This window comes from Muscardinus avellanarius, assembly GCF_963383645.1.
Source record: "Muscardinus avellanarius genome assembly, chromosome: 6".
NCBI classification, from domain to species: Eukaryota; Metazoa; Chordata; class Mammalia; order Rodentia; family Gliridae; genus Muscardinus; species Muscardinus avellanarius.
Genome location: NC_137791.1, coordinates 121,184,066 through 121,191,571, shown reverse-complemented (window position 1 = coordinate 121,191,571; position 7,506 = coordinate 121,184,066).

The window sequence follows — 7,506 nt, the reverse complement described above, 5'->3', positions numbered from 1 at the left end:
GAATTTCAGAACCACTGCCTGCTAGCTTTGTTTTTTAGCCACTTGAGCTTGTCACTCAGACTCAAAGCAGCTCCATTCCCAACAGCAAGCAAATGAAGATAATAAAATAGTTGATGTCACCTCACACTTAGTTCACCCTGACCCAGGCATCTCTGAGGTTGGGAAGGTTCGTCATTTTCCTGATTTGTCCAGTTCTAACATCTGCCCCTTTTCAAAGCTTCTTGTTTTGAATGACAAGAGGGAAGAAGGAAAGGAAGAGACCACCTTCCCAACTTGAGAGTTGCAAGGAAGTAATTCTCATTTTATTCTGGCTTGGTTATTTTTTGTTGGGTGTGTCTGCTGATGAATTGGTCTCCAAATGGAAAGTGTGTGTAGTTTTTCTGCAGCCATGCCCAATCTTAAACTAAAACTCTGCTACCTCTTGACTCATTTAGAAGAGGCAGTCAGCTACTACTTAAGGCTGAGTCTTCCAACACATTCTCATAGTTTGGAAGACATTTCCAGCCCAGAGAATCTGTATCTACCTCAAAGTCTAAGATTCTTTTGAATCAAAAATAATTATTTCCTTTCAGTGCTGCAATAAACTGGGATGAGATGGAAAGGCCCCTCATCTTTATCCTGGGAATATTCCATTGTTTCCCATTTTACTCTATTGTCAGAAAAAAAAAAACTCTCTTATATTCAGAAATGTCTCGACAGTAACTCTCCACCTGGCTCTAGGCTCATCGAAGCCCCTAACCTTCAGAAAGTACAAGCCATCTCTCCTAACAACTCTTTTATTTCAACATTGATTGTTTCTGTATTCCATCAATTATTTAACTGAGAGCAGATAAAGGCCTTTCTTCCTTTAAGACATTGCTCATCTCTAAGAGGAATTTTCTTCCTATAGTATGACTTAGATTTGCAGCATGCACTTCTTTTTTAATCAGGAACACTTCCTTCACCAGTATGTTAAGTCATTCTCAACGTTTCTTCTTCCAAATCTTACCGTTAAGGGGCCTGGGGAGCATTCCCTTTTGGGCAGCTGGTAGTAGGGCCAATCCTATTGCCATAAAGTAACACCTATCCAGAGTTGTTAGAATATTATGGAAGCTCTCTTAAGAATGCTGGGAGCTATAACCCAATTTGTTTTCAGCTTTAGGCATCAAGAACTAAATTTGAGACAAAGAAAAAAAATCCCACTAAATTCTGTTACATACTTATGTACAGTATATAAATATAGAGTGATTAAACATATGTCATATGATTTTAAAGATTAATATCAACCTTTTAAAAACTATTAGAAGCTGGGCATTATGGCACATGCTTGTAATCCAAGTACATTGGAGGTTTAGATAAGAAGATCACAGGTTCAAAGCCAGCCTCAGCAACTTAGGCCAATTTGCAACCTAGTAAGACCCTGTTTTGAAACAAACAATAAAATTTTCTTGAGGTATAGCTCAAAGATACAATGCCCCTGAGATCAATCCCTAGTATTACAATAAATACATACATACAGACAGACAGACATCCACACACACACACACACACACATCCTACATGCATATTATTAGGTAGCTGACATTGTAGTAGACACTTTCCCTTTTTGCCATATGATGAGTTTTATACTGTCCAGAAGTCCCACTACTTCTCATGCATCATAATTTGGGGTGATCACTTCTGAATTTTGTGCCACAGATTAGTACAACTGCTCTAAGTTCACCATGTTGGAATTTTTTCCCACTGGTGTCTAAAGCTTCAAGTCTCTGATCACAGCTGGGCAGGTGAGGGAAATATCCATATCTTTTCTCAGGAAGGCTATCCAGAAACTACTCATACCATTTCTTTCCCTGCCCTGCTCATCTCTAATTAACCACCTAACATTCCTTCCTTAAGATCTAGAGGCCTGCTGGGCGTGGTGGCACAAATTTGTAATCCCCACGCTTGGGAGGTGGAGACAGGAGGATAGTGTGGATTTGAAGCCAGCCGCTCTGGCTTAAGAGACCTTGTTTTCAAAAATAAAATAGGTCTGGGAGGGTAGCCCGGAGGTAGAAGGGTTTCCAGAAACCCCAGTACCACCACTAAAAAACAAAACAAAAAAAGATCTAGAGGCCCTGAACTCATGTTGGGAACAGGGGCCATAGTTGACATTTATTTTATGTTCAATTTTCTGAACAATTTCTAACATAAATATCAGTGTTTAGTTTTATAAAAAAGAGAAAGATAAAGATGAAAAGGTTTGGTAGTTTGTTCTTAGACACAGGATTAGAGAGTGAACAGTAGGGTTAAGAGCAAGACTTAAGCCTAGAGTGTCACCTCCAAAGTTCAGATATAGTTTAGGACTCCCACACATATGTAAAATCTAACTGAAATTTTATGTGATGAGAAATCCTAAACATTTTAAAGCAAATAATCTATAACTGATATGCAAATTTTGAGATTAAATTAAGCCAATTCACCAAATTCAGGTCCGAACTGAGCTTCTTAGTGGCTTCCAGAAAGCTCAGTGTCATTTGCTTCTTTTATTGTTGTTGTTTGACTTTTTTATTTGTGGTGTGGTGTGGTGTGGTGTGGTGTGGTGTGGTGTGGTGTGGTGTGTGTGTGTGTGTGTGTGTGTGTGTGTGTGTCTGTGTGTGTTACTGTGGATTGAGCCCAAGGACATTCTTCCTCTGAGCTATACTACCAGCCCTTTTTATTTTTCTGTCTTTTGAAATAGGATCTTCTTAAGTTGCTGAGACTGGTTTCTTTCTTTCTTTCTTTCTTTCTTTCTTTCTTTCTTTCTTTCTTTCTTTTTTTTTTTTTTGGTGGTACTGGGGTTCCTGGAAACCCTTCTACCTCTGGGCTACACTCCACACCTATTTTATATTTTTATTTGGAAACAGGGTCTCTTAAGCTAGAGAGGCTGGCTTCGAACCAGCTCAGTCCTCCTGACTCTGCCTCCCAAGCGTGGGGATTACAAGTGTGTGCCACCACACACGGCTGCTGAGACTGGTTTCAATCCTGTGATCCTTCTATCTCAGCCTCCCAAGTACTGGGATTACAAATGTGAGTCACTACTCCTGGCTCATTTGATTTTTAATTCTTGCAAATTGAATATCTTTGTTCTCAGATACCATAATCATAAGAAAAATGAACACAAGTCCCAACCCTCTTAAAAACAAGAACTAGGAAGGAGTATTCTTCCTAAACAATCATGACAAATCACCTCTGTTGGGAGGTATGAAGATGGTAAAAGGTTCCATTTAAAAATATGGGGACATGATCAAGAAATACACTGGGGTATGAGAGTTAAGAACTTTTGTTTTCTCCATTTTCAGAGAATGAAAGAATTTTTATTAATAAATGTATGCACATCTACTTATGACCAATGTAAAAACCACATTATTTTTTTCTTTTGGGAGTTTGACAGAAAGAAAACAAACCTGCAAAGTTTTGTAAACTTGATGATTTTTAAAATATTATAATCACACAAAAACGCATGAGTAAGTTTTGGTAAGCAACTAAACAACTCATTATCTTGTGTGTGTAATTGAACACTCCAAAAGATGACCACAACCTTCCGCTAAAGGCCAACTGATTGCTTGAGGGCTTTCATTAGGGCAGAGTCATTTCACTTTTCATGTGCCCTGCTTGTCAGAAATGCTGCTGTGTTCTTGGTATATAATCATGTGACCAATTAGGCATGCAATCACCAACGTGGCCCAATGAAGAACAGGGCACCTTCTCAAAAACAGAGCTCTGAAGCTGTCTACTCAAATCCCAAGGACATCATTAAATTTCCATTGGAAGAGAGGAGAGAAGAACAAAGTCTCAGGTGAAGTGAATCCCAAAGTGAGGTGGGCTTTACATGTAGAAAGATTAAACCTAATATATCTAGCACATAGCAAATCTCCCCAAACCGGTGACTACATTATTATCTCGATAATTGTTTTTCTTGAGCTTATATAACTTAAGAGATACAAATATACATTCTCATTTAGAAAGACATGATTGCAGAAATCATTAATACTGGAGGATCAATGACAATTAATACATGAGTAATGAGCAATGTAGTTAATAATAGTAATATTTCACTCTTGGATAACCACCCTTTGAAAGAGGTGCTGCTTTTTTTTTCTATTTTACTGATGAGCAAGTAAGAAGTACTCCATGCTATTAAGGAACTTACTTTAAATCATGAACAAAAGAGTTGGATTTTAAAGCTCAAATCTGTCTACAGACCTGAATTCATGGTCTCCATACTCTGCCACTCAGCCTCAAAAGAGTACAGCATCAGAGAAAGAAGCTGGTTCCAAAGGTGAAGGGAGAGGACATATGCATGGCAGTGCTATTCTTCAACCCCCCTTTTTCTTTCTCTTGCTCCCTTTCTTCCATTGGAGGCAAACATACTGGGATACAGTTCTATTTTTCCCTTCAAATCTCTCTGACCATCCACATCTTTGATAACCTTTTTCTACTAAATCACTAATGTCTGATGTGTATAACACTACGGATGCTAATAATTTGCATGTTCTTCCATAAATAAACTATTAATTTCCTTACTGCTAATGCTACAATAAAGTCCGTCAAAGGTCTCTTTGAGTGATGTCAGGGGTAATGATTTTTTCTCTATGTCTGAGAGAGGCAAACTACCACACAAAAGAAGAAGAGAAGAACCGTCAGAGTTCTTGTATATTGGAATTAGTGCAGCCTTCTCAGTTTATTGTAACCTCAGAGCTTATCTCTGGATTTGCTGGGAATGGGACATTAGCATCTCTGTGTGAAGACATTTGGACAATGCCTAGTTAGGTGACAGTATTTGGGGAGAAGGCTCTATTGACGTTTGAGAGCTAGGACTCTATAAATATTGGTCAAGAAGTGAATAAAAAAGTAGATGAACTATCTTAGCTTGTGCTAATCTCTTTAGAGTAAACATGCTTTTTTTTTATTTTCTCTTCTTTACCCAAATGTGAACACTTTTGTGTAAGAGGATATTTATTTTATATTCACGATATTTACTATTAAGGATAATGGTTTCCTAAAGTACTTATTCAATACTTCTTGAATAGGTGCAGGGCTATTCCATGGTGATTGATTATATATATATATATATATATATATATATATATATATATATATATATATATAATCTACTTTATGGCCAATTTAAGATACTTCCCTCTCTTCTCCTACATGTCAACAATTTCTTCTCAACTGTTGAGTCTGGTCACCAGTAACAGATAAAGACCTTCCCTAGGGGCTTGCCCATAGACAAACATTGGTTGACTCCAGAAGAAGAATTTCCATAGGCCCCTCCACAAGCTTCTCTTCCTTGTCTCATTTCAGCAGACAGATATACTTGGCTTTAAGATTTCAGTGAGTTTCTCTTAGCCTCATTCTTTGACTTTCCTTCAAAGATCTTTACTTCATACAATAATATATTTAATCTCTTATTCTCATAACTCTTATAAAAGTTATGTCTTTCCAAAACAGCCCCTTTAATAGTTTTCAGTACAAGAATAAGAATTCTGCCTTAACAAATATTAATACTAGCTTTGGGAGCAGGCAGTGGGCAGAGATGAGGGGAGGTGATAGAATTATTATAAAAGGCTGGAGAATGGACCTGTTTTGTACAATTATGAAAAAAAATACTAAACTTTTTTTCTAGTAACTTGAGAGACAGAAATAATTTTTAGATTTGAGTAAATAGAATTCTAGGCAGAATACTGAAAGCAGACGCTTGCTCTCAATTGTTGCCTCTTAGGTACCACAAGAATGAGGTAAGCTGGCAACTAATTTGTAGAAAGAAGCAGAACTTGTTATACCAGGAAATCAAACCATTTTTTTAATCTCCTGTCTGTTTTGTAGGCAAAGGATTTTCAAAGTTAAATTAAGCCTGAAGTCAAAGATTAAATTAAGGCTGTAGCTATAAGAAGGAATGGGAGAAATGCTTCTAACATCTTTTCTCAGATCAACAAAAGAGTTTCTAGGACTATTACAGACATGATCCCACAGCCGCCTGAAATCATAACAGTAGGAAGTCTAGATAAAGTATGACATGTCAAGATAAACATTGTGGTCATGGCCTCTGGGGTTAATGTACAGGCTAATAACACATTATAAGCTCAGAAAGGATCCAGTACAGTAACTCATGCCTGCAGTCCTAGCTACTGGGCAGGCCAAAGCAGACTCACAAGTTGCAGGACAGCCTGGGAAAATTATTGCCACCCTGTTACAAACCAAAATAAAAAGGCCTGGGAACATTGCACTAGCCTAACATATGTGAGGCCCTGATTTCAATCCCCAGTAACTCCCACCTCCACCTCCACACACACACATATAAAACATCAAAAATAATTTTTAGAATTGTACCATTAAAAGTGCCTCCAGATAGACTAAAAGACAGTGAGGTAACTGAAAGACATTTAGATTCTTAGTTCACTATCGGTGTAAAGGAGGATTAAAATGTTTCCCAAAGGGCTATTTCTAATAACTCTTTGAGAAGTGAACAGTAGAAAAGGGAGGTTATCCTGAAGGATGCATTCACAAGCCACGATGACAATAAACTAAGCCAGAAAAAAAAAAAAGAAACTCATCTATGTCAGAGAAAGCTTTGGGTTTCAAGCTAGATGCAATGATTGGTAGAATCTTTTGAGATCCTTGGGTATCATTTTGCTTATGACAAGAAATAACTGTGGATTGTAGGAGATCATGTGAGTTAGTGGTCCAGGTTTTATGTTTTTTATGCCACACTGTCTACCTTTCCTCCCTGACTATGGGCTTGACTGCATGATTTGTCTGTCTAATGGGACAAAACCAAACCTGAAGCAAGCAAAGACTTTACGCACACTTGTGAACTTTTGCTTCTACTCTCACACCCTGTCTCTGCTATGAAAACAAGTCCAGCTATTCTGCTTGAGGAATGATAAAGGCACTTGGAGGGGAGCTGAATCTTCCTGTCCAAGGCTATCTAGGACCAGCTAGTCACAATCCACCTATCAGCTAACTGCACAGGTAAGAGGATGCCCAGTCAAGATTTATGAAGCCTATTTTAGCTTAACAGAAGCAATCTGCCAATCCATTTACTTAAGAGAAGCATAGTTTATGGCAGCTGACTTAGTGTAACTATTAGGAATTCGTTTGTTACACAATATTTTTAATTTATACATATTTTAAAGTCACAAAATGCAAAACTTTTTCAAATTACAAAAGACCATATGATCTTACTATTGGTTACTCTCCAAATCAATTCTTTACTCTTTCTAACTTCTTTGAAAGATTATCGATCCCTTTAGTTTCACTTTCTTTTTCCTCCTCTATGCCAATTGTTCTTAGGTTAGATCTTTTAAAATGGGTCCATATTTCTTCAATGTCCAATTCATGCTGTTGAATTGTTTTTTCTAAGTTATATACTGTGCATTTATTTTTGGAGTGATTATCTTCTAGCAGCAAGATTTTATTCTTTATGTGGTCTAATCGATTGTTTATAGATTGAATTGATGACTTCACTTCAATGATTGCATTCTTTGTTTCTTTCAAACTCTCTCT